Source organism: Desmodus rotundus, chromosome 8 (genome assembly GCF_022682495.2).
Source record: "Desmodus rotundus isolate HL8 chromosome 8, HLdesRot8A.1, whole genome shotgun sequence".
Classification (NCBI taxonomy): domain Eukaryota; kingdom Metazoa; phylum Chordata; class Mammalia; order Chiroptera; family Phyllostomidae; genus Desmodus; species Desmodus rotundus.
The window spans coordinates 50,761,937-50,789,564 of NC_071394.1; the positions used below are offsets into that span (position 1 = coordinate 50,761,937).

At 35.0% G+C, this 27,628-nt stretch overlaps 1 protein-coding gene across 1 annotated transcript in view; it reads right to left on the bottom strand.

The window, feature by feature from the left end:
• The window catches only part of ST18 (ST18 C2H2C-type zinc finger transcription factor), a 145,158-nt gene extending 119,015 nt beyond the window's left edge, over positions 1-26,143 (bottom strand). The window contains exons 1-5 of the mRNA XM_053930203.2: positions 26,107-26,143; positions 10,237-10,279; positions 7,696-7,825; positions 2,296-2,445; positions 1,483-1,586 (exon numbers count right to left, since the gene is read on the bottom strand). The gene's annotated coding sequence lies outside the window, so the exon portion shown is untranslated. The remainder of the gene's footprint in view (positions 1-1,482; positions 1,587-2,295; positions 2,446-7,695; positions 7,826-10,236; positions 10,280-26,106) is intronic.
• Positions 26,144-27,628: the final 1,485 nt, after the last annotated feature.

The window sequence follows — 27,628 nt, forward strand, 5'->3', positions numbered from 1 at the left end:
GTTATTGAGAGGAACACTAAGTGTTTTTCCTCTGTTTTTACCCTCTTTTTACTCTTCTGGATTTCTTTTGATACATTTATTAATTACTCAAGAAGGGTAATTCAGAAAATAAACATTTAAAAAGTCTAAACTAATAAAAACAGAGTTTTTGTATAATTAGTGAAGACATGTGTATAATTTTCTGAATCCTTTATCCTAAATAAAATTTTAAAAATTCTGAATTTTTTATTGAGGGCACACTGTCCCTGATTTCTACTTTCCATTCCTATCTGTCTCCTATTGTATTGTCTTCAACCCTGTGTAGAAAGCCAACGAGTTGCATAATGCCCACCTTTTACATTTATGCCACCTCTCCTCGTCTCCACTAACCCCTCTTACCACCAACAAACACCATACTTAAAGGAGCAGATTCCATCTGCCATCTGATTCAGCACAGTTCTCGGGAATAGCTCTTCCTGAGGGCCTAATGCGTGCACACTTCCCACAGATGAGGTGGTTTTCTAGACTCACTTGGAAATGCACTGCACTAGAAGAAATCTTAGACCTGAGACCAGTTGGGGCAGCATTCTGAGGAGGCTGATCTATTTTGATTCTCACTTCTCATTTCTGAGTTGTCACTGGGGTTGTACACTTTTTCCTGTAACTTTGCACAACTGGCAATGCTGAATATAAACCAAAGCCATATGTTTGTGTCCTTTTGCCAAACGATTCCAGCAAATAGTTCTATTATTCCCTTAGGTAGCCAACGTGTGCCAAGGATTTCTATTAGTCGCCGTACATGGCCTCTGAGTCACAGCTTTGTAACATAAGAGGGCAATTGCTGGCTTTATGTTTTAGGAGACTGTTTCGTACATTTTTTTTTAGTGTTCCCCGTTTAAAGATAACTCAGTTAGTAACACCTTAAAAGGTTCTTAAATTTTTTTTCTTGCTAATATTTTGAGACATGTGTTGCAAAATATGTGTTAGCAAACAAGTTCCTTCATACATGGATAAATTATTTTAAATAGCTTTCCCCCCCGCAAACAAAAACAACCCAATTCCTTACTTTTCAGTGTTTGTAGGAATTAACTCTACATATCATATAGTACTTTTTAAAACATGCTTGTAAAATATATCCCTGATTTACTTTTAATCCTTAAGTAATTAATTTCTAATACAAATAAATTTAAATCAAGTTTTTAAAACTATTTAACTCTGAACCCTTCCTTAAGGGCAAATGTGTGAACAAATAATACATACTAATCAATATGCAAAAGGTTTGTAGGCTCAGAGGCCTTCTTCATCTGTTTAATATTTTTAAATATTACAGTAACTATGTTTCTGACAAAAATCACAATTCTAAATTTAGCATTAACAAAACATTTTTAAAAGTAAATCCACAGAAATAAAGCACTGTTATACAGGAGAGCTTTTATATAAATGCTTTGATTAGATTCATTTTATTTTAATATATTTTACTTTTTCATAAAAATGTTACTTTACCTCTCTTTTTCTCCAGGTAACGTGTATGCCAACTTGGTTTGCCCTGCTTCTTCTAAGTGACTAAATGTCTTTGTCCACTTCAATGAGAAATCCTAAAATTCATTCTAGTAGATAAAAGATAAAAGAAGGGAAGTCTATCAGATATGACAAATCAAATAGAAGATCAACAATAAACACACTAAAGTGAACAATAAATAATGTATTGACACTTTTACCTATAATTTGGCTGGACTATACTATAAACAGAATGAAATATTTTATGCTACACATCAATGGTAAACATATTTTTACTTTTTTAAAGGTGAGCCAAATTCATTTTTGTCTTTCTTACCAAACTATATATATTATGTCTTCAATTTATGAGGGAAATCGGATAAGAAAGACTCTCTATTATTACTGTTATTTTACTCATACGCACCAAAGGAAAAAGTTCAGACAAGATTTGGAATGTGCTTCATTCAACTCACAAAACAGATTCAAAATTCATCCTGTTGTGATTTAGGGCTCTCTTTAATGGGCCGTCCTAAAATGCTACTAATTCTTTTTGCTAACGTTTTAACCTGTTTTCCATGGGAACAATTTGCTCTTCGTTTACTTTGCCTGCGGACATAATGCACAGAGCTGCATCACCTCTCTTTGGTCTCAAGGGATAAGAACAGAATCTGTCTCCCAGCCATTTGACCCTTATGAGGAAACTTTGAAATTCAGTGCAGTACACTAGGGGGGCTGTTTATATAAATACCACCTATATCAATGCAGATTTAAAATACTTATATCTGGCAGTTCTGGTATTTTAAAACACAAAATACCAACCTTCCTTGCAGAAGACTTCTGTTGTCCCGTTTTACCCTTTGCAGAGGATTGAAGTGCCTGGTTTTTTAACCATAGATTTCTGTATTACTTGTAAGCTTTGAGCAGACATTAAGCAGATGCTTCTTCAACTCCAGTCACCAACTGTGGTTCCTGGGGAAAAACAGGGATAAAACTTTCTCAAGTGAGAGCACATTGCTACACATGATGTAAAAATTGAAAAGTAGCATGGGAGCTTGGGAATTCTTAGTTTATGTTTCACTGCAACTAAAAAAAAAGGGGGGGGCGGTTTCTGCAGACGCGCTTGGCTTAGTCTACTTCACCCTCAGCTCAGAAAGAGTTCTGAAGCCTTCCACCTGCCTATTCCCCTTTGTTTGTCACAGTCCAACCTAAAACAAAAGATCCTGGAAAACAGTCACACTGGTGAGCAAAGCTCTTTCTAAATCCTGAAAGTAATGGCTTTTTGTCTAATACCCTATCGTGTTATGTATTTATTAGCAATACATTTTCCATTTATTTTCTCAAAGATTGCCAATAAAGAACTGAATCACATAAGGGAGTAGCTGTAAACCCTCTGAGTTCCCTAATGTCAAACTCATTAGCATCCGAATAAGCACACAGCAGCACATCATCTGCACAATTGCAATTTTTTACTACTTTTAATAGCGTTTCTCAAAGGGCTCATTTTCAACTTTCTTCAGTGGTTAGTTGGTTCTCAGGGGAAAAGTAGCTTCCTGATGCTCGCAGCTTCCACTCAACAACCCGGCCGTTTGCTGTCAGACGCATCAGCCCTCTGCCCTAACCCCATCTGCTGTCTCTCCCCTCTCTGGGGAAGAGAGTTGAGGCAGCACAGCTGAGATCGACTTGAAGAAGTGCACAGAGGGCTCGGACAAAATACAACTTTAGAAATATGATTTGACACAAACGGGCTTCGGGCTCGAGAAATCCAAGTACACCAAGATACAAGTGGAAAAATACGAGCCCTTCAGAGGCTCACCATTCCATGTGCCTATCATTACCAACTCCTCCCACCCTCTTTTGGGAAGCACACTCTTGGCTGATACCAAAAGGAATCTTCCACTGACATCGGTTCCCTCCATCCCCTGCATGTGCCCTATTACTACATCAAGGCAATCCCTTTAAAAACTCATTTCTATTAATTGCAACACTTTAATCTCTGTAGCTGATCTTAAACCATTTTATAAAACTTAACGTCTTACTAAAATATTTGTAGAAAATACACATTTTGGAAGACAGTTAACCTAACACTTGGAATCTTGACCAAGCTTGCACACCTGGCAACAGAGTTAGCTCTATCTATGCATGGACACCAGTATTTCTATAAGACAGCAATCTTAAAAGGTAAAACTACATGACAACCAAGGTATTAATAACCTAATGGGCTACAAAATCCTTAAGTGTGCTCCCTAATTAAGACATGGCTTTACTTGTTTAATGGAGTCATCACAAGGTGCTCCATTTGTCTGCTTTAGTATATGCCAATAATTAGGAAGTCAGTTTTTTACAGCTGCTTCATGGGTGAGTACCTGGTTCTAATGATGCAATGTAATGAATCTACTATTATTTTTTTAAAAAATTAAATCATATTATATTTTATTGGGGTGTGGGGGGAAGTGACCCAAAGTGATATAATGTATATGTCAATTGTATCCTTAAAGCGGAGTCATAGATTTACCTGTTTCAAAAAAAAACAGCACAACATTTAAAAAAATCCTCCAAATAAACTCAAAGTGAATAACTTGATGAAAAGGCAAATGACTTTAACATGAAATGTATGTAGCACTTGTAGCCCTGTAATATAACTAATATGAGCTCGCCACTACCATCAATTTGTTTTTGGAATTTGTTGATCTATTTCAGTCAATTTAGGAATGCCCAAAAGGGGCCTGTCAGAGGGGCCTGTCAGAAGTTTGTAAAGTTGATACACACTCCAGGACTACTCTCAGATTTAGTTTCTTAAGGAATAAAATAAAAGCAGAAAAATGCCAGTATATTTACCTTAGCATTTGAGTTGTCTCCGCAACTCAAAACTGTCTCCATAACACTTGCAGTCTCCTAATCACTCTTCTAACCTGAATATATTTACCAATCATTCATTAGTTGGAGTGATGAAGAGGTTTATTTTTGTGAATGGTAAAGCAAGTCCTTCTTAGTTCTAAGTTTCCAGATTTATTTTTATTTTTATATTACTCAGTATGATAATTTAAATTAGAGTCAAATTTTGTATAAACCTTAATGATATCTTTGCTTGGACAATCAAATTCTTTGGTTTTCCATTTGACATGTTGCTGTATTAAATTTCTAATGAAAATTTAAGCACCTTATTTAGGAACTTCTAATCAATGAGCTACAGAATTGATTTTCCCATCATACCAAGAAATAATATATTTAGAAATTGATTCATAAAAATTCTGTAAGCCTATTACCACTTTATATCTATGCCATCGAAGATGACTTTCTTCTGCTTATCTCTCCAGGTTGATATTAAGGGATATGCTTCATTGGCTGGAGCAGATGAAGAGAAGTAGTGAGTTTCATTTAAGTTGTTTTAGGCAAAGAAAAATACTGTTATGGGCCACAAGCTTTTCTTTTGCTATTAGCCCTTAATTAGGCTCCTGATCACAGCAGGAGCAAAAAAGGCTTCATCAAAACTGGAACTATTCTGCAGGAAAAACTGCTCCTATTTTAAAGTGAGCCAGGGGTATCCCTTACTTTTAGGGAGGATGTTTCAGATTTTAAATCATTACATACTCAACCAGATTAAGTCTTTGATGTTAGCAATCAAGTTGCTTTTCTTGATCCCTTTTGGATATTTTTGCTTTCCCGAGTAATCACTGAAGTTCAAATATAAATAAAACTTCTTGTTATTCAGTACAGCTTGTCATTTTAAAATAACAAAATAAGATTTATCAGTGTACAAAATTTCCACTGAAGGATTTAATTAACTTTCATTGGTTTGCCTAGCTTTTTGAAATTTCTGCCCTATAGAATCTTTCAAGGAATTTTAAGTACAAGGAGTACTATGGCAACTCTGGTCTTCCAGAAAATGCAATTTTTGTTCTGCAAATTGCTGAAGTCACACTGAGCATCAAAATAACTCCTGGTTCCACTGTACTGTATATGAAGTAATTGTACTTGTTCTAGGAGGCAATAGTGTTTGTGTTTGTTCTTCCAGCCCCTGTAAAAAGAGAACACAAGCCTCTTCCCCTTAAATCCCGAAGCAATGCCAACAACTTGCACAAGGCTCATATTTCTCACCACAAGAGGATTTGACTTTCACCTGATTTAAGTAACAAAATAGCCCTAAATATACTTAAAGCCTTGCTGCAGTTGACAAAACTGCATCTAGATGCCATTCACGACTGATAATTCCAACACCTTGTGGGAAAAAAGTTGCATGCTGTAAACATTATAAACATATTCAAATAAGCTTAGCACAATCTGCCATGCTTATTTCTGCCTAGATCATGGACCAGTGAAATGGTTAATGCAAATGGATTTATAATTTGCTTTGGGGGGCCAGTTTCTTCTCCTTATTTATTAGCCCAGCTGATGGGGCAGATTTGATGAGGCACTTCTGGAATAATTGAGTCATCACACAAAGAAGGCTGCTAGCATTCAGAGTGGTTTTATCAGCAGCAAGCAGGCCTGATTACTGACAATTACACTCTGATCCGGTGATGGAGGAGAAAGAGCCAACGAGTGGGAAATGTCCGTGTTTCTATCCAGGAATAATTTCTACATTCATTTTACATGCTAAGTGTTTCCTATCTCTGCATAATAAACTGTAAACAGGAATAGATGGCACAATGTCCCTTAATATTTCCTGGTAATGAAGACACAAATGTACAGTGAGTGCTGATAAATATAGATGAAACATAAGCTATTCTCCTAGTCTGTATTGTTACCTTTAAAACAAATGCATTTTTGTGGTAAAAGCATAATCATAGCTAATGCAAAAAAATGACAGAAGATTGAAACTGTCCTTGTAACTACATAGAAACTTTGTAAAAGTCCTGTTAATCACTGCTGCTTTAAAGCCTGAGGAGCGAAGGTGAGATACTGGAAGCCACATCATTTTGTTTCTCAACAGTCAACTGTGAAGAACTCCTTGAATTAGACACAGCAAGAGACAAAGCTGAAAGTGACCTCCATTAACACTCAAAGAGAGCATATCTCAACACTAAACTGAGCAACAATAAACCTAGTGCAAAGAGACAGAGTCACTGTTGTGGGTGTCCATTTCTCTTCCATCAGGCCTCTCAACACAATGTTGCCCAAGAGCAATAAAGTTGGACCTAAGGCTGCATGATTTTGTCCCGTAGAGGAAGGCATTGCTGTCTTCTGTGTCACGCATTACACCACTTGTTTATGACATGGTTTATTAACTAAGTACTCTGAGCAAAAATGCATCTCATGGAGATATCGTATTAAACTAGCTTTCTCTCTGACTCAGAATCTAGTTTGAAATGCCCAGAGAAAAACAATGCTCAAGTTTCTTAATGTGCTGCTATAGGTTTTAGTGGGAAAAAATATAATTTCCTGTAATATCGCAATTTTCCTTCAAAAATAAACAACCCCAACCAGGTGTGCAGCTGCACATAATAAACCTGCTTGGGTCTGTTTGCTTAGTTCTTTTCCTATAGCTCCTTCCTGGCTTCCAAAGAAATAAAAGTTGTCCTCTGTTCTTCATGGTAACTATGGAAACTCTGTTTTATTAAAGTAACCACTTAACTTCAAGGCTTGTGTTGCAACTAAATGTGCTATTTTGAGTAAATCTGTACTAAACAAGCATATAATGTCAAAACATTTTTAATAAAGTTTGAAGAGCACTTGTTGATTCAAAAAAGAGGCTTTTTATTATGTAAAGGGAATTTTCTCTTTTTAAGCTATTTTATTATGTAAATTGTTATACAATGTGCTTGATATCCTTAGTAATTTTCTATTTTTCTCATCCATTTTATGAGGTTTTTTAGAATTTTTTTCAACAAGTCTTCTGTTTCTCCAACAGTAGCTGTTTGTTCTTCATTAAGATTTTTTAAAAGGTCATTTATTTGACCAGGAAATATGGAATGGAAGAACCTACAGAAATTTACAAAAAATTAAATGATTCTCAATTGTTGAGGACAGTGAGGCAATGGATTTTTGCAGAATGACCTTTGGATTTTAATCCCATTCCGGTATTTAATTTAATATGAATTCTTTTAATATAAGTATTTTTCTCCTAAATATTACTTATATTGGTTCAATACACATTTATTAGAATAGATTGCTCTATGCTAGACAGGGGGCATTAAATATATATATATATATATATATATATATATATATATATATATATATATATATATATAGAACAATTCTTGCCCAATGAATACGAACCAGCAAACTGAGGATTCCATTAAGATGTGGGAAGTGTGGCAACGGAGGGAGGCAGAAGGAAAAATGGGAGTGCAGGCTTAGGCAGACTGGAAATGCTTCCAGAAAATGATGATTACTGAAGAATTCATCCCTGGAGAAATTCAGAGAACTTTAACTAAAATAAATAAATGTCCCCAAAGGCCAATAGAAAAGATACAAAGAGTCAAATTGTAGTTGGCTTGGCTAAACAATGTAATGAGCCATATTTTTATATAGTTACAAAAGGGTCAAAGAAGACTAGATGGTCAAAATTAAATGTGCTAAATTAAACGTTTAGAATTCATCAATTTAATTTGTAACTTTCAAAGAAACTTCTACTTCAGTGTCAGAACTGCAGAATCTATCTGCTGAAGTGCCATTTATCATTTGTGTTGCAGTTCAAGTGACGGGATCTCACAGAGTTCCGCATCCGAAAAGTGTTTTGATGGCACCTTCGTCTTGATTAGTATGCTTTGTCTGATACTCACTTATGTCCACCGACTCTTCTCTGTACCAGTATAAGCCCATGGATGTGAGACGCTGTGCCCTTTTGACCTTTTACTGCAACATAATGTTGTGGCCAGAGTAGATGCTCAATACATTATGATTGAATTGAATTAAAATAGAAAAAAATCCTCTTCAGATGCCCGAGATATTATTTTATTAATTGTATTTCAATACAAAACACCCCAGATATACAGCGTCTTGGATTCTGTAGATTTAGTCTATTTCATTGCTATGCCAACTAAGAAGAGTTTATCATTTTATCTTCCTTTATGTTGAAAACATGAGCTCCCAAATGCAAGAGCAAGCAGGAAGTATAACAGATTTTATTGTCAGATTTTACCCAGTGTCTACTTTTATTTAATTTACATAAAAATTAGAGTTTATGATTTAAATTGGTTCTTCTGTGGGAAGACAAACCAGAGATAAAATAGAAATATAATTTTATTTTTCCAAATTCAGCAAGAAAACTACCTAAAAAGATCTCCAACTCATTCAAGCTATATCCACTTCCCAGTTGCTAGACCTCACTTCTCCTACTCACAATGTGTAAGAATGTCCTGAAGGTTGTGCGCTCACATTTTATGTTAACCAAGGCACATCCATATACTCTAAACTAACGACTTTTGTATTGGAGATTAAATAGCATTAACCATGAAAAAAGACAAAAGTGATCTATTCACTTGATCAAAATAATAAATGACACATTATTTTTTAACCAAATATAGCTTACCTTTACTGAACTCTTAAAAACAGGCATCTTGTAAAAAATGTGCTCTTTCCTTAGTCGTAATGGCCTGCCTATGGGGAGGTATTATCAATTTCACATATGAAGAAAGGGAACAAAGTGAATTCACTACCTTGTCCACTGTTCCCAGAGGTAGCTAGATGTTCCAATCAAATGTACTCATTTGCACCTTGGATGATAAGCATTGTGTTTCCACAAATATTGTGAAGAATTATTTTTTGGTATGGGGAAGGGCTTAGAAAAGCAGGAGACAGAAACTTCACAGTTGGTAACAATCATCATTTGAATCTACAAAATGAATATCCCAATTCCTAGACTATCAGCCTTGGTCTCTCAAGAATTTTTTCTCCTTTTCATTCAAACACAGGAAATTCTTTACAGAAATTATATTGCCCGTTGCAAAATATATCCCATCTATTGGCTAGTTTATTTATCTTCTGTGTTAGTTTTCTATTGTGGTTGTAACAAATTTCCACAAAATTAAAGGCTTAAAACAACATAAATATGCTATTTTACAGCTCTGGAAGTCCCAAGTCTGGTACCGTCTCACCAGGCTAAACTTAAGTTAGGCCACAATCTTTTCTGCAGGCCATAGGGGAGACTGTACCAGTCTCCTTGCTCATCTGGGCAGCCTCCAGTTTCTTGCTATCATAGGGCTGAGGGCCCTGTTTTCTCGCTGGCTGTAGGTCGAGAGCTGTTTTTAAGATTCTAGAGGCTTCTGCATTTCTTGGCTCATGGTTCCCTGTCTCTAGCTTCAAAGCCAGAAATGGTGAATTGAGTTTAGTCCTCCTTAAGTTGCATCTCTCTGATTCATTTTTCTGCCTTTCTCTTAAAGACCATATGATTAGTTGGGTCTACCTGGATAATCCAGGATAATCTCTCCAGCTCCAAGTTCTTAACTTAATTACACCGCCATATTAGATAATATATTCACAGATTTCAGGAATTAGGACATAGACATTTGGGGGTAAGGCCATTATTTTGTCTACCATATTCCTTAGCTACAAATGTGAATTCTGTGTTAAAGTATTAACACTCCTTATATGAGAAATGTGAAGTCATAAATCAAGGTGAAGGGTATATTCACTCCTGAAAATATATATGAATATAACTCAAATTGCCGTGATGATACCAATGTTAACAAAGTCAACAATCTTTGGTAGACCCCTAAAAACAAGTTCCTTGATGTCTCAAATTTTTGACAAGCATTGAAAAGTTAAGGATCACTTCTCTTTGGAGGAAATGTTTAGTTTCAAATAGTCTTCACTTACCTTCACCAATATCTATTGGATTTGAACTGGAGAGTTTCCATTGCTACTGACGAGAGGCATCATCAGAGGAAAAATGAAAAGAAAGAAAAGAGAAAACTCAATTAAATGGTAATTATCTACAGCTTTTTGACTATATGAAACAATCCTTTCAAGTAATTTACATACTGACTATTCAAGTATGGGTTGGGGTACGACCAATCTTCAACAGACAAACATTCGTTTGAAAGAACAGGTGTCCACTGTTATCAGGAAATGCTTTTTATATTTGAGCCCTTTTGTGTATAATAAATACATCTGAGAACCTTTTCTAGGGACACACCTGAGAGTGAAAGTGAAAATTATCAATGACAGTCCTTTAAAAAAAAAGAATAAGTGGTTTAACACTAATTTCTAATCAGATCCTACAGAAAGGAACAGCCCGCACGGCAGCTGTACTTTTCCCAGGGTTAATTACCTTTCACTGCTCTCTGCTAATGAGTCAGCTGTTCCTGTCATCGCACACTACACTGGTTCATCTGGAGTTCTAGCTGTGGACAAACACCAAGTGACAGTCCTATTTACATATCGGGGTGTTTGTTGTGCAAAAATTTCAAGAGGATTTTTTTAATCTTTTAATTTTCATGTGTTTTCATGCTAAAAATATTTTACACATCAGATTTTACTTGGTCAACTATTTTTTTCCTTCCAGGCCACCGGATTCACCACGAGTAAATGTAAAAATGCCAAGTGCTTAGAATGAAGCAAACTTCATCCCAGCCACAGAAAGCTTTGTCTTACTGATGACTCCTTAGCATCATAACAATTACCCTCTCTTAGACAGCCTAGAATGTCTGCAACTTACTTCACTAGTTGAAAAGATTTTCTAAAATGATTCACTACAAACAAAAGTTAAAGCTAGAAAATAATCTAACATGAAAAGACACAAAACATATCTTAGATTTAAACATAACTTAGAAAATTGAGTTTTTGAAAAATTTAGATTTAAAAGCTATGCTTTTACCTCATCTGTCTAGATCATTGTGTGATATATATGCACAAATGATATATATGTGCCATATGGAATATCTATCACATACACACCCACAATTTATTATCCAGATAATAGCCCTGCTCTCCATATCATAACCTAGTATGCCTTTATATATTTTTTAATATTATAGCCAAGAGGTTTATACATCTCTTTCCCCCTTCCCCCCTGCCTTTTTTTAAATTCCAAAGGGAACTGAGTGGGGCATAAAATCAGTAAAGTATCCATTGAGTTCCACTTTGACAACCTCCAAATTGCCTCTGAATAGAGGTTACTCTCCTCCCACTGGTAACTAACTTTCCTGCTGTAAACCTTAGATCAGTAGCTCTCAGATTTTAATGTGCATCAGGATCACCTGGGCATCCTGCTACAATGTAGGTCTTGATTCCAGGACCCTGAGGTCCCACGTTGCTAATAAGGGTCCAGGTGTTGCTGCTGCTCCATGCACCACACTTTGAAGAGCTGTATCAGAGCAGTGGTTCTCAAACTTTTGCAGGAGTCAGTCACCTGGAGAGCTCGTTAAAGCACAGGTTACTGACTAAGCAGCCAGAGACGAGGCCTGAGAATGTACATTTCTAATAAGTTTTCAGATGATATAAGTGCTGATGGTTGGGGGACAAAATTTTGAGAATCGTTGCCTTAGATATTTACTATTAGATGTGTTGAAAAAACTCAGTCCTCAAAGGCCAAACACTATCCATCGACATGGAACAGAAGCACTTCATTTTATTCTCGAACTGTTTATTTGTTTTGTTTTTACTACTTTATGATGGAAAGGAACAGATAAAAAGTGAATGTTCTGGCCCATCATCAAAGTACATTCTGAGAACCACTTTATAGTTTCCTGAACTTGATCTTCTCTTCAGAGGAAGCCATTGATGTCAAGAAAGAAACAGCAATTATGTATTTCTTCATTACAGGTGCCATTAGCAAATGTAAGCTCACAAATTACAAATCTAAGACTGCACAATATTTAAACTTGCCAAAAGTAAATAAAATATGAAAATGAATTAATTAAAAATTATATCATAAAAACAAATTTCAATTTCAATATCAATCAAGGATGCAAATTTCCTTGAGGCGTTCACTATTGTACCAGTTCTAGTAAATTCTGACTTATTTTCTAAATGGTATGAAAACTTCTAATACTAAAGATATATTTTCATTGCTGTTCATGTAGATATCACAGTGATAAACTTCTTACAAGGACATTTTGCAGTGTTATTCATAGGAACACATATATTAGGAAGAGGAGAGTGCAACCATTTGGTGATAAGATAAATTACAAATTGAAATATCGCTGAGTGTGTTTTAGCAAAGACATGGAGGCTGATTTTCCAAACAGCAAGTTACCCTCTGAGCAGAAGTTTGATGCTTTAGTACTGGTCTGCTTAGGCCAGGAAAAACTATCTATTGTCCTGAAACCTGAACTTATTAAAGAGTACTGCAGTAAAGCTGAAAGAATATGGCTCAAAGTAAGAAATATCAGTAAGCACATGAGAATAACGGAATAAATGCATCTTCTGAATTCTCACTGCCCCTTTTTCGGCTTTGTTATCCCAGCAATATTTATTAACAAAGCTATTTTATTTTTTTTTTATTTTTTTATTGTTGTTCAAGCAGAGTTGTCTCCATTTTCACCCCACCACATCCCCCCACTCCACCCATCCCCACCTCCTACCCTTGAACCTGCCCCCTTTGGCTTTGTCCATGTGTCCTTTACACATGTTCCTTGATGTCCCTTCCCCTATTATCCCTCTCCCCCCTCCTCTCTGGTTACTGTCAGTTTGTTCTTTATTTCAATGTTTCTGGTTGTATTTTGCCTGCTTGTTTGTTTTGTTGTTAGGTTCCACTTATAGGTGAGATCATATGGTATTTCTCTTTTACTACCTGGCTTATTCCACTTAGCATAATGCTCTCCAGTTCCATCCATGCTGTTGCAAAGGGTAGGAGCTCCTTCTTTCTTTCTCCTGTGTAGTATTCAGTTGTGTAAATGTACCATAGTTTTTTTGATCCACTCATTTACTGACGGGCACTTAGGTTGCTTGCAGCACTTGGCTATTGTAATTTGTCTTGCTATGAACACTGGGGCGCATAGTTTCTTTTGGATTGGTGTTTCCGGATCCCTGGAGTATAATCCCAACAGTGGTATTGCTGGGTCAAAAGGCAGTTCCATTTTTAGTTTTCTGAGGAAATTCCATACTGTTTTCCACATTGGCTGTACCAGTCTATATTACCACCAATAGTGCATAGGGTTCCCTTTTCTCTACAACCTCTTCAACACTTGTTGATTATGGATTTGTTTATGATGGCCATTCTCACCGGTGTGAAGTGGTACCTCACTGTGGTTTTAATTTGCATCTCTCTGATGATTAGTGATACTGAGAATCTTTTCAAATGTCTCTGGGCCCTCTGTATGTCCTTCTTGGAGAAGTGTCTGTTCAAGTCCTTTGCTCATTTTTTAATTGGGTTGTTTGTCTTCCTAGAGTGGAGTCATGTGAATTCTTTATATATTATAAAGATCAAACCCTTGTCTGAGGTATCATTGGCAAATACTTTCCCATACTGTTGGTTCTCTTTTCATTTTAATATGTTTTCTTTAGTCATGCAGAAGCTTTTTATTTTGATGAGATCCCATTTGTTTACTCTTTCCTTATTGTCCCTTGCTCTAGGGCAGGGATGTCAAACTCATTTTCACCAGGGGCACATCAGCCTCGCAGTTGCCTTCAAAGGGCTGAATATAATTTTAGGACTGTATCAATTTAACTACTCCTTAACAGTTAAGCGAGAGCTTGGCACTGCTGCTGGGTCAAAACAAGGTGCTGGGCCAGATAAAACAAGGTGGAGGGCCAGATTTGGCCCTTGGGCCTTGTGTTTGCCACCTGTGCTCTAGGGGACATATCACTGAAAATATTGCCATGTGGAATATCTGAGATTCTCCTGCCTATGTTCTCCCCTAGGACTTTTATGGTGTCACAACTTATATTTAAGTCTTTTATCCTCCTTGAATTTGTTTTTGTGTATGGTATAAATTGGTGGTCTAGTTTCATTTTTCTTGCATGTAGCTGTCCAGATCTCCCAACACCATTTGTTGAAGAGGCTATTTTTACTCCATTTTATGCTTCTGCCCTATTTGTCGAATGTTATTTGACCATAGAGACTTGGGTTTATTTCTGGGCTCTCTATTCCATTCTATTTGCCTATGTGTCTGTTCTTATGCCAGTACCATACCGTTTCAATTACAGTGGGCTTGTAGTATAGTTTGATATCAGGCATGGTGACCCCACCTTCTTCTTTCTCAAAATTTCCATGGCTATTTGGGGTACTTTATGGTTCCATATAAATTTTTGAAATGTTTGTTCTATATCTGTGAAATATGTCATCCATATTTTAATATGGATCGTGTTGAATCTATAAATTAACAAGTCTACTTTAAAAACATCAATCTCATCTAAATATAAGAAGATGATAATGTCACAAATAAGGAGTTTGATTTTATCTGTGTAACCAACCCTTTTGGTATAGAACAGTATTATTTAAGGAATTCATAATTTATTTACTCAAATCTTCATTAAGCACCTATTCTTCTGGAGAAGTGAAGAAATTGTTTACATGAACAAGTAGAGCTCTCACTGAGTGGAGAGGGTTATGGTGCATGCCACTCTAATAGTACAGACATTTCTGTTGTAGAATCAAAGATGACAAAATAAAAATCCAGGAGGATATGTGAGTGCTGAATTTATTTTTCTGGTAACTTGGGAGACCTATCTGATGGGTTTGTTGAAAACTCTCCTTCAGAAGTACAGATATCAGGGTATATAGTTTGAGTACAGAAGAACTCATAAGCATACAAATTTAGATAGGAAATATACATTGTTTTCATGGGCTGAGACTTCATGTGACTATCGAGATCCTAACCTGATCTCTCTCCTTAGATGATTTTTAAGAGTTACAATGGATCAAACTAAATAAGTGCCTTGCCTTTGGTCATTTGAACATCTGGTTTTATAGTTGACTGATGTGATTAATCAGAGGTCAGTACAGTTCACATCAGGCATCTTGTGTTATGCTTATCCAGGTTCAGTCTATTATTTTTATTGACTTTCACTGGCCAGTTAGTTTCTCTCTATAGCACAATGTTTCATTAGTGGTAAGCGGACAACTAAGGGAATTTGACCTTAGTTTTCTGACAGAGGTAATAATACATTATTTTTTTAGCTACATTAAATTCTTTCTCAAAAAACATGTGCAAGAAGAAAATACCTTGGAAGAACCATAGAATCCTTGCTTTCAAAGATCTAATTTACACAATGTGTTTTCAACGTGAATAACAAGAATGTTCATGAAATGGAGATTTTGCCTCAGAGTAATCTGGATGGGTTTCTTTTCATCTTATTAAATCCTCTTGTCTGACATCTAGGTGCCATGTTCCCACAGAAAGCTATACCTACTCTTATAGTAGCACCTGACCCACTATACTGAATCACTGTTGACATGTTCATCATCTGCTTTTAAATGGAAAGTTACTGCTGGACAAGGACAAACTCCTCTTTGCTTCCCTTTCCTAGACAAGGTACACAATGAGAGTGTTGACTATTTGAGTAATTGTTGACTAATTATTAAGAAAGTAGGGAACTATAATGAGGCCACTGCCTCTGTGATAATAAATTTTAGGAAAACAATGGATCAAATACTTAGAGATAAAACAAAATTATCTATAGCATGTAGCAAAAGTTATGCTGGGAACAACATACAGTTTAGATTACTTATAAGACTAATAAATGTAATGGTTAAAGTAATTATTATTCTATTAATTTTATATGTGAAAACTAATAAAGTAGAAAATAATGATCTTATGAACAGTTTACCTGTAAATTGAGATTCACTTTAAATGTAATCAGCCCATGTAATACTGCCGTCCTAAACACATATAACTGTTGACTTTATTGCAAAGGGGGAGGGGTGTTAAAATTTAAGAACTGTCACTGCTGGTTCAATCACATGTTAAAATTAGAAGAGTGACTGGCATGTTTCAAAGGCCTAAAGAAACTAAGTTGGGTAATTCTTAAAATACCAAGAAATAAAATAAAAAGATAGTAGAAGAAATATGATATTATTTATCACGAAAATACAAGTAAATGTGCTAAGAGACATACTGGCCTCAAATTAGATAGTGGTGGTGGAGAATAGAAAGTGGTAGGCAATGCTCTAGGTCTCTAAAGGAGGCAAAAAGTAAAAAACAAAGTCAGATGAGGCTTTCACTGATAGCTGCCAATAACTATGCATGCATACGGACTCAGGCACTAGCCTAGGCATTGTATAGTTATCTTATTTGAGTCTCACGGCTACTTAAGGAGGTTAACATTTTCATTCCCAATTTAAGTGGAGCAAACTTAGGTCACATTATTGGTAAGAAATAGTATTCAAAATCACGTCTGATGCCAGTGTTTTTCCTGCTCTGTAGTGCTGGCTAAAATGTCCATGTGAAGTTTAACGACCACATGCCTTTTTCTCAGCAAAACATAGAAAGACCCACAATGATAGAGTAGGAGATCAAGGGACACAAACTTTTATGCTGTATTTAGTCTGCATACAGACTGAATAGGAATTTTAGAAAATCGGTAATAAATGCTAAGATGATGTAGACACAAATATGGTAACAATCATAAAACCAGTATATGGAAGAAGACAGTGATAAATGACCTGGGAAATGCTTTGTTTTTAAACTAACACCAACCTGAGTTTGAATCCTGACTCTCACATTTTCTAGTTCAATGATCTTAGAATTGTATTTAATCTCCCTAATCTTCAGATTTTTCATCTGTAGAGAGACACAATAACAGAAACTTCCTCTAGAGCTGGGAGAATTATGTGAGATGCCACATGTAAAAGACATTGCAACATTGCACACAATACAAATTCTGTAAAATTTTATAATGGGAAAAGAGATCAGCCCATATGCAAAGCCCACAGGTAGGTACTACCCAACTATGATCTTTGTGGTCATGGTGATGGTGTGTGTTGATGAGATTTATTAAATCCTTGGAGATTAAACAGTTTGTTTTCTTCAAGGGAACATGTAGTTAGCAGGAAAATTTGTTAAGTATTCATTCAAAAATATTTGTTGACATTTTAATGCTATTATTTCTTTGTGTTGGATACTAATATAAATGCTTTATGTATATTATATTAACTCAATCTGCACAATAACTGTATGAATCAGGGATTATTAATTATTCTCATCTTTCAAGTAAGGAGATTAAAACATGGAGAAGTACTTGTCCAGGGTCACAGAGCCAATAAGGAGGAACACTGTGAATTGGATTCTACCTCCAATGTCTGTGTGTATCATAATAGTTTCTCAGCATTACAACACAGGGATGGAAAAGCTAGGATGGACAACACAGAAATTATATGCCAGTGTGGGGGCCAAACCAAAAGCCAAGGAAACAATAAATATATAATGCAATTTAAAACAGTGCTAAGTACTATGAAAAAATAATGTAGGCTAGAAGATGGGGGTTTATTTTAGTTTCAGGTTAAAATCATATTTCAAGAAAGAGTACAAGAATTGTGTGCTAGGGTGAAAACAGAGCCCTTGTATCTAAAATATATAGAAAACAACTGCAACTCAATATTAGAAAGACAAATTACCCAATTAAAAATGGGCAACAGACTTGAATAGACATTTCTCCAGAGAAGATATACAAATGGCCACTAAGCACATGAAAAGATGTTCAGCATTATTAGTCACTAGGGGAAAGCAAATCAAAACCATAATGAGATACCTCTTTATACCGACAAGGGTGGCTATAATAAAAAAGACAGACAATAACAAGTGTTGGTGAGGAGGTGAAGAAATGGGAAATTCATACACTATTGGTGGGACTACAAAGTAGTGCAGTTGCATATGAAACCAGGCTGGCAGTTTCTCAGATGATTAAACATAGGGTTACTATATAATCCAGCGATTCATTTCCTGGTACATACCTAAGAAAAATGAAAACATATGTCCACACACACACAAAAACTTTACATACATATTCATAATAGCCAAAAAGTAGAAACAACCCAAATGTCAATCAACTAATGAGTATACAAATAAAATGTGGTACATCTAATCAGTGGAATATTACTTTGCAATAAAAAAGAATTGAGTACATAATGTTTTTGAGGCTTAAAAACATTATGCTGAGTAAAAGAAACCAGCCATAAAAGACCACATATTGTGTAATCTCATTTATATAAAATTTCCACAATAGGCATATCTACAGAAACACAAAGTATTATTAGTGCTTCCTAGAATCTGGGGCAGAAGAGGGGATTGGAGGATGATGGATAATGTGCATAAGAGTTTCTTTTGTGGGAAATAAAATGTTCTAACACAGTGGTGATGTGTGCATAACTATGACTATACCAAAGATATCTAGTTGTATACTTTTAAATGGGTAAATATACATTATGTGAATTAGACACTATTGAAGCTGTTTTTAAAAGTACACGGAGCCATTTTATTTTAAGTGTGATGGGATGCCCTTGGATGCTTTGTGCAGAGAAGTGAAAGCAGAGAAATCAGTTTCTAGGCCATGCAAGTCCTCTTGGTATAAGAAGGTGGGTCTTGTATGGGTTGGAGGTAGTAAAAGTAAAGAGAAGATTAACAGTTGGAATTCTATCTCCAGCATAACATAAGAAAAAATATGAGAAGAAGAGGTTTTAAAAGCAGAAATGTATCTGGTGTGTGCTATGATACAAACTCATTACTCCCAATGCTCTGACACGTGTCCTCTATGAAGAGAAGCCAATTTCTTCTTTTACCCACTCTTTGTACTCTTCCATCCATATGGCTCCAGAAGGAAGGACATTCTCCACTTCCACTTTACCCTTCCTAAATATGTGCAAATCCAAGAAGAAAATCCCTAGTGCTTCTGGTTCTCATTAGTCTTCTGAGTTTCTATGCCATTATGAATTACAAATAACATTTAAGAGTGAGGTAGAAGCTTTTGTTTTAATAATATGATGTAAATGTAAAAATTAATAAAAAGTGACAAGTTAAAAGCACTTTCAGTCTAAAACATTTCAACTCAGCCCTGGCTGGTCTGGTTCAGTTGGTTGGAGCATCTTCCCATGAACCAAAAGATCACAGGCTCGATTCCTAGTCAGGGCACATACCTAGGTTGTGGGTTCCATCCCCAATACAGGCACGTGTGAGAGACAACTGACTGATGTTTCTCTCACATTGATGTTTTCTTTCTCTTTCTTTCTTTCTTTCTTTCTTTCTTTCTTTCTTTCTTTCTTTCTTTCTTTTCTTTCTTTTCTTTTCTTTTTTCTTTCTTTCTCTTTCTCTCTCTGGATTCAGTAAATATATACTTGTGTGAGAATTTAAGAAAGAATGAAAACATTTCAACTAAGAGTTGTATAGACTTTTGCTTCATAATTTTACAGAAAATTTTGAAGCTATCAATTCTGCCCAAGTATTGTTTTAATTTTTCAGTTGAATTATATTTGTGTCTTTACTTTTCAATTACAATTATTATATTAGTTTCATGTATATACCCCAGTGATTAGGCATTACATATCTTATTAAGTGATTATCCTGATAAATCTCACACTATACATAGTTGTTACAATATTATTGACTCTATTACCTAGGCTGTACTTTATATGCCCATGACTATTCTGTAACAACCAACCTGTACTTCCTAATCTCTTCACCTTTTTCACCCATCCCCCAACCGCCCTCCCATCTGGCAACTGTCAAAATGTTCTCTGTATCTATGAGTCTGTTTCTGTTCTACTTGTTCATTTTGTTTTAGATGCAATTGTTGATAGATATGTATTTATTGCTATTTTATTGCTCATATTTTATCTTTTTTTTCTTCTTCTTAAAGAAGACCCTTTAATATTTCATATAATATGAGGCTATCACTTCTCAATTGTCTTAGTCTTAACATCTCACCTTTATGCTTAATAAATATATTTCTATCTGCATCCTTTCTCTGGTTTTACTGAAAGAGGGTCCCTCCATTATAAAATAGGCTCCATTAATTTGCTTCCTACTTCATTTAGTTTATTCTTCTTCCATATCTTCAAACTTTTTCAAATTTCTTATCTCTTACAGTTTCTTCTCTTCAGTATGTAAACATTTCTCCTCTATATATAACTATCTCTGTTCTTCAGAGTCAAACTTCTTAAACTTCCCATAAACATTTTTGTTCACCTACCTCCCCTACACAACTGATGGCCATTCTGCTTTCACCCTTAATTCCAATGAATTTTCTCTGGCTAATATAATGAGAAACCTTTTATTTGTTTTTTTTTTTTTTTTTACTGGTGCATTTTTAGTATATTTTCTTAGCAACAACACTATTGCTCAGTCTTCCCTAGAGAAACATTTTCTGTCTCTGTTTTTTCTGGCACTCCTGGCTTTCTTCAGCCTTCTCTAAATTTCTTTGTTGGTTGCCCTTTTTTTTACCTTTCATTCAATATTAGTATTCCCTGGGGCTCCTCACTGTGTTCCTTTTCTCACTCGATGTATTCTCCTTGGAAACAACGTCCGGTGTCCACCTCTTTATCCCAGATCTCACTCTTGAATTTCAGATCCACTGATCAGCTGTATAGTCAACACCACCTGGTTGTTCTGCATTCAATATGCACACGATCTTTTTCTTCTAAATAACCTTTTCCTTCTGAACGTCTTATCTTGGTTACCCATCCACCCTGCAATCCAAGCCAGATGGCTGTCATTTATGACTCTTGACTCGTTTTCAGTTTCCAAATCAGTGTCCTCAGGCTTGCCTCTTGCTTAGCACATAGTCCCACTCTATTAGAAATGTCAGTTTGTTTGTGTCACTTGCTTTGGTGTGAGATCATACAGTATTTTTGTTTGTATCCTCACTGCTTGACACAGTTGCTCAAACAAAATAGACTCTCAGTGAGTTTATCAAATAAATAGATTCAAAAATCTTTAAATGTTTATTCTCTGAAGAAAGGTGGTCATTCTATTTTTAGGCCATACCTTTATGTTTTAGAGTAAAAGTAGAAATGACTATGCCTGGTGAGAATCTCTGGCCCCACATACATTAAGGCCAAATGGCAGAGTGGAACTGCACGGGGCCAGAGACTACGGTTTTGTTTTGTGTTTTGCGCAAGCCATGGTGGTGCACAAGCTTCCCATATCCCATAGACAAGGCTGGGAGGTTCGTCTATACCAATGGCCTCTACACCGGCTCATGAAGTCCTTGAGGGAAAGTGTCATGTCTTATATCCATTCTCTATATTTCTGGTACCTTCTAAAAACACAAATATTTCTTATTAGATTCATTGTACAGAACCTAAATGACCTCTTCATAATTTTCTAGTGCTGATATTTACATTATTTTTATGTCACTCTTTTGGCAACTTTAGTACATGTAAAATACAACCATATCTTAAATCATATCCAACTGGAATAAAATATCTTAATTTCTGGTGAGCTTGATGAGGTATCTACCTGGGAAGAGTTCTATTGTGATTGAAACTCTTTATTCCTACATTCATTCTTTCTTATAACAAACATTTGTGTATTTCCCAATATGTTTAAAGCTTCTCTGCTAGATACTGAGAATAAAATAATTTGAAATATAGTTCCTTTTCCAAAAGATTTTGGTCTGACCTCATTAACTTAACTCTTTTTTGCTTAGTATTATATTTTCAACATGGTACTTGCTAAAGATTAAAAAAGATTTTCGGGGTAACTTACAATAATTTAATTTAACTATATGAGTATTATAATAGTAACTGCCTCATTAAGATCTAAAATACAAAAATAAATACTACAATATGTCTAAACATTTTGTAACCTGTAATCTATGTTTCCAAACATTATTTTAAGCAAAGTGAAATAATCCCCAGTTCACAGAGGCCAGAACTGTAGTGGTTAGGGCATACTGCCCTAGGCCATGGTGCCGAGGTGCAGTCAGGGCTCCGACACTACAGCTATGGAGTCTCAGGCAGATTGCAATGCCTCTTCCTGGTGCGGTCTTCTCATCTATAAAAACGGGAAGGTAGTAGACCTTAACCTATAGCCTGCTGCTCTAGTTGTGGTTATGTGAGAATTAGAATTCCTAGATTAAAGTTTTTAGAAGACTGGTTGGACCTATGTCAGTGTTTTATTATTAGTATTATTGTTATTATTAAAAATATATTCTGCTTTACACAAAAATACTCAGAAGAAGAAATCAATTATCAGATGTTTCTATGTATCTGTGTTTATGTTCACAGAGCTAAGATTCCTGGCTGTTTGGCCAAATGTTTAAGATTTAAAATGATGGAGCTAAGGCTCATAGGGTTCTTAGAATGGTTACTTCTGATATCAAGGTTAATTGGCATGCTTGACATGTATGTCTTTGAGAGGTATAATAAAGGCTTATGCTGTCTCTGAGTTATTTTTCAAATTCATGGGATGTTTTAACAATAAAAAGTTCATAGAGCTTTAGAATTTGCAGAGAGAAAAAGATTCCAGGGCTCACCTAGTATAACCTTTAATGTGACAGATGTTATTTATAAGGAAAATAAAAGCAATTCATTAAGTCACTTCATTAGGATCATTCAACTACTAAATGATATTTAACTTGTAATGATAGAACCCAGGTGTACTTAGGACACTATTTTTTTCCTATATTTTATGCGCAGAGACCTTGTAGCATAGGGAGAGATTACAAGCACAGGTTTGAGGAACAGTCAGATTTGTGTTTGATTTGGGTTGTGCCTCTATCCTGCTGATAACCTAAGACAAAAACATCTTAATGTCTCTTGGTCTGTTGTTTCACCTGAAAAAAGGGGTATTTATGGCAATATTATTAGTATTAAAGTATATAACACATGTAAACAACACAGTGCCTGGCACAGTGCAAGTACTCAGTAAATAGTTCAAGATTTACTCTTATTATTGTCATGTATATAATCATTTTGAAAACATTTCATATGCACAGTATTTGTACCAGAAATTCATTTCGTTATTTTCCAAACCATACGAAATCATTCTTGGGTGAAAGATTTAAGTGTGAGTGTGGGTATGTGTACGTGTGTTTGTGCATGTTTTGGGGGTGGTCAGGGGTGTATGTGAATGTTTATATTATTTGACAAAGCCAAATCCTAGGATCCTGTGGTTTCTTCAAATTTCCCTCAACCTACTGTAGTCTGCTGTGATATGGCCTATATTCCAATTCTAATCTGCAAAGCCTGACCCTTGGAGGCCCCTGGTTGACAAGGCTTATTGTGGAAGAAACATTTCCAAGAAAGTAAGTAAATCGGGTATGAAAAGTCATCAAACTTTAAATGTCTGTGATAGCAAAGAAGGGCCACAAGAAGATACCTACTATAGGACATCTGGTCAGTACATAATTTCATACAAAAAACATTTAGAAATTCTACCTTTTAAACCAACAAGTCTGTATCAAAACATACAAACTCTCCTACAACCTGAGATCTGTGGCTGGAAGGTTATTCAATTTAGTGTATGTATTTCAGAAAAGTAAAGCCAGTGGAATATTCTATTAGTTCAAAAAGTCTAGGTGAAACACATTTAATTTATCTGTGGAAACTAATGTAAGCAATATTTGGAAGGGTTTTTAATCTTTTTGTTTAGACTTAGAACTGACTTTTGGGAGTAAAATAATAGAGCTTTAATCCCTAAGAAAAAAAAATTCCAAAACACATCATCGAAACTAAGATAATACTTCATGAAGTCAGGACCAAAAAAAGAAAAAAAGAAAAGAACTTCCCCTATCACTGAAAATAAGCACCAAAGCCACCCCGATCTTCATTCTTTTCATTTCCTCAGGTCTGACATTCTGCAGATGACCGCCCTTATTTGTCCCTACATGTTTTCCAAAATATAAAAGTGAAATAGAGTCCCAAGGGCACTGTACTTGAAAGGTTATGAGAGTTAGAGAATTTTAACCATGCCTGCCAAATCAGCAGATGGCTTGTGATTATAATTATATGCATCAATAAAACGAATAATCTTTACAAAATTTGAATTTCTACTAAAGTAAGGGATTTAGTAAGCAGATGCAACAGAATGCGTTTTCTTTAACCCTTTTGGTAGACACTGGTATCTTTCACACAAAAAAGATTAAGGGCTCTGTACACAATGGGTTGTACACTCTAATTTTTGCTCCCTTCCTCCAATAGTCATATTGTCAGCCTCAATCTTTTCTTGATTTCATTTTCTTCTTAAGCATATTTCATCCTCACCCCATTTTCATCCTTCAGAATAGAAATGTTAAAACTAATTCCCTATCATTGTTTGATATTTGAAAGAAGGAAATGCAAAAGAGGTAAATACCTTCATTCTTATTCATACCAAATATACTATAGAAACAAAAGAGCAAACAGTAGATGCATCTTTCTAGCTGATGTTATTCTTTTACAAATTAGGTCAATAACAAAATTTTTCAGTTTTTGTTTTCTTATTCTCTGTAATCTACATCTCAGGAATGAAAATACTATTCATAGCATTTAAATAATTACATTTCATTTTGACCTGGTTCTGAATACCATGACAAGTAAAGATAACTAAATTTTGTCTCATGCCAAGCATGAATTTATTCTAGAAGTTGAGTCCATATATGATGCATCTGATAAAAAGGATGAGGGGAGGTTTGCACATTGACCTACAGCCATGTCTCCTTCATGAGGAAAACCTCAACATTTAGAAAATTAAACTAAACTATCTTACTTTTAAACTTTGGAGAAGGTAGAGAAATGTACCACTCAAAAATAGCATATTTACTTTTTTATAAAATCATAATGTGAACATTTTTCATGGAATTACCATATGGAACTCTTCATTACAATAATATATATTCATTTATATAGATCCACATATATATTTACTCCAACAAACCAACAAGTATGATATTTAGGAATATTTGAAGAACACATATTTTCTGCATATATCTCTAGCCTTTTCATATTTTCACTATCTTCATCAAATAAATAAAAATGTTTTGATCTAAAAAGCTAGTTGATAGTACTTAATAGTATAAATAAGTTACTATTGAGACTGAAAGCATTAGCAATTTCTTGAGCCAATGCAATTTACCTATGGATGTCAGAACTATGAGATCAGAAATTCTTCTTAGCAACAGATTTGTTGAAATGTTGCAACTTGAAGGTATACATCAAACCATATTAGAACAAATATTCCCACAATCAATCTATGAAGTTAAACCAAAAAAGTAATAATACTTGCCTAAAAGCTTATAAATTTGATGCAACTCCTGACAATATTCAAATACTTGTAAAGAAGTTTGGGTATCTCTTAGAGAGTTCACTAGAATGAAATTTTTTAATATTCAGCAAAAAGGGGGGTAGGATGGAGGGTGGGAGTGGGTGGGGCAAGGGGAGTGGTGGGAGTAAAATGGAGATAACGGTACTTGAACAACAACAACAACAAAAAAGTAGGTTCAAGTTTCTTTACATAGTTGATAAAGTGAAATATTTCCTTGTTGATGGTTTTTTAAACCAAATATAAGGTATCAAATAAAGAAAACAAGCTAGGCCAAACCTTTAAATAAATCCCAAAGGGGCAAAATTAAGATATTAATATTTTAAAAAGCAATGAAGAGTAAACTTAAAAATTTTAGTAGATAAAGACCTTTGCTATAATTAAATACTTAAGATAGCGATAAACCATTTTGAAATGAAATGAAATTAATTATTCCTGCTTATAGAAAGTTTTAAGTTAAAGTGTAATGAAATTCTAATGAACATTTTTTATTTCTGTTAATAAAACTATGCATAACAGGTCAATTTGATCACATATTCTTAATACACATTGAGTATTTTTAACGTATTACCTTAGACTTGAAATGAGCACTCAGCCATGTAAAATGGAATTTCCACAGTCGTTCAAGAAATCTCACAAAATTTAGGGCTCTGAAAGTACAAATATGAGAAAGAATTCTATGCCGGTGGAAGCAAATGTGTAGGGAGTATACATGATATGAGCCACTTGCTCTCTCAAACTCCAAATGCAGGCCAAAAAAACCCCACTTTTTGAAAACCTACTATATACCAGGGGCTTTAAGCACATTATCTTCTTTAATTGTCACATATCATAAGGCAAGATTTATCTACCCTGGCCCCCATCTAACAGACTGGAAAACTGAGGCCAGAATAGTTAAATAACTTATAAAGGACCACAGGTTTAATAAACGGAAGACCCAGTTTTCACATATCAACTTAAGAAAGGAGTCTCATCGATTCTCTTGTTACTTTATGTGACTTATGTGGCACTTATAATGACTATCTTATTATCTAGAAAACGTTTTCTAGTTTTTCTTAGATCATGGATCCTTAGGGGTGGGAATGAGGACTTTATAGTATCTGCAGCCCCTAATGCAATCCTTTGAACCAAGTCATTTAAATAATACTTGTTTGTCAAATAAGTGAATCTGAATACAAGTTCAGGCATACAGTTTCCTTCTGTCAACAAAAATTAAGTTCCTCAATTTATTAAAGAAGAAAGTTATACATTAGATAAAACCACTCCCTTAGTGTATTTTCGTAGTTAATTTTTTTAAATCTCTGAGGTTCAAGAACAATATTAGTGAAAACAAGTTCATAGAAACCAAAAGTAACGATCTGTACCTTTTATCTTAATTACAACAGAGCTGTACTTTTTTTCAAGAATGACTCCTCCATATCTGTGAAACTAATTCCACTTAGTTTTATATACAGTCTAAATAGTCAAGACTATTATTCAAGTTTGCTCACCCTTTGCTGTACTGGTGAGGACAGGGGTAAAATATGTATAGCCATCCAAAAGGATTGTGTGTTTTCTAAACAATTCACTCCTGTAACATGATGAACCTTAGCAACCATAGAAAAATAAATTATAATACATAAAATTCAAGCTTAAGGTGTCCAGTACATAAGGACAATCTAATATATCTGTAACGCCTGGAAGAGTGTGACTAGCTGCATAACTATGCCTTAAACTGAAATGTTAGGTAGCAGTTTTAGCCATTTCAGATCTGCCACATTAAAGGTATGATGACGAGATTACATATTAGAAAACTTCGAATTTAGTTCAATCAAAGTACACTTTCCCTATAGTTTACTTGAAATTAACAAGACACTATTATACTACTTTCTTTACAAAATCTATTTCCTTCAAATTCTGGTTACTGTAAAAATAATAGAGTTTGTGATACATAATGTATGTTATGTACTATATACACAGATAGACTTAAATTATATAAAAAATGAATGCTGGGAACAAATTTGGAAGAAAAGTACTTTAAGACACAAAAACCCCCTGAATATGTGACCTCTGACCACCCCGATCATAATATAAACCTCTATTATGAATCTCTC